Here is a 1,181-nt window from a genome sequence, read left to right as displayed (position 1 = left end):
TTTTCGCAGAGCTGCCATGACGCGTCTCGCTTCCATATAGGATGTGCATTGCGGGGCCGGGTCGCGGAGTTGCACGCCGTGTATAGCTGCACTATCTGTTCCCACGTTACTGTTGTCACAGCGTGTATTGTTGTTGATGAAATCCTGTTGCCGCTGGTGGACGGATCTTGTGCATTTCCGTCCTGTGCAGGCTGGTTCCGCAGGGTGGCTCGGCGGCGCTGGTGGGTCACTCTCCATGTCGTCTGGCTCTGCGCGGGGATGGTGTGGCTTCTCCGTGGTCGTGCTCCACACTATAGGTGTGTCGCGGCGTACATGTGGGTCGAGGGATGGTGCTAGTATCGGGTTGGGGAGACTTGATTTGTGCCGGAGACCGGTGTACGGAGGGTCACTGGGGATCTCGCGGAGGCGTCTGTCTTCCAGAGGCAGCATGGACGACCAGCGACCCTACAAACACGGAGGGGGGTTAAGAACGTTCTTAACTCGTTCTTAGCCCAGCCAAATTGATAAAATTGAATAACCATTAGAACGTTCTTACACCGTTCTAAGAACGTTCTAAGAACGTTCGTAAGGCATCCGTTTATCTTAAAACCATTCTTTGAAATTCTTTAGCATTCTTTGGGGCCCAGCAGTCTTAGGTATTCTCTTCCATTCTTTGGGGTGTTCTTATTCGTTCTTAGACCAACTTAGTGTTAAAGCATACTTAGCTGCTCTTTGGCCGGTTTTAACCATTCTTATCATAGGGTTGCTAAGTATGGCACTCGTTCTTAAGTCTCATTCTTAAGAAATAAAACCACTCTTTACCATTCTTTAGCATTCTTTAGGGCCAGCAGTCTTATGTATTCTTTTCGTTCTTTGGGGTGTTCTTATACATTCTTAGGCCAACTTATTCATTCTTTGCCTAAAGCATACTTAGCTGCTCTTTGGCCGGTTTTAACCGTTCTTACCATAGGTTCGCTAAGTATGGCACTCATTCTTAAGTCATATTCTCAGGAAATTCTTTTTGCTGCTTACATTCTTAAGCCTTAAAAAATGTGGGATTCTTAAGGGTCATGATGAAAATTCAAACACACGTTTCGACCTCTGCATTCTCACATGCACCTCTATTGGTAGGCGCCCTTTATTAGGGTATCCACATGTAGGTTATTCTTACATTGAAATCCATTTCGCGCATTGTATTGGAA

The 1,181-nt window shown here is 46.6% G+C and overlaps 1 protein-coding gene across 1 annotated transcript in view; it reads right to left on the bottom strand.

Moving 5' to 3' along the window:
• The window catches only part of VOLCADRAFT_100526 (uncharacterized protein), a gene marked incomplete at both ends in the record, with an annotated part of 10,550 nt that overhangs the window by 1,197 nt on the left and 8,172 nt on the right, over positions 1-1,181 (bottom strand). The gene's annotated exons all lie outside the window — the stretch shown is intronic.

This window comes from Volvox carteri, assembly GCF_000143455.1.
Source record: "Volvox carteri f. nagariensis unplaced genomic scaffold VOLCAscaffold_123, whole genome shotgun sequence".
In the NCBI taxonomy this organism is placed as follows: domain Eukaryota; kingdom Viridiplantae; phylum Chlorophyta; class Chlorophyceae; order Chlamydomonadales; family Volvocaceae; genus Volvox; species Volvox carteri.
This window is presented reverse-complemented; position numbering and strand designations above follow the sequence as displayed.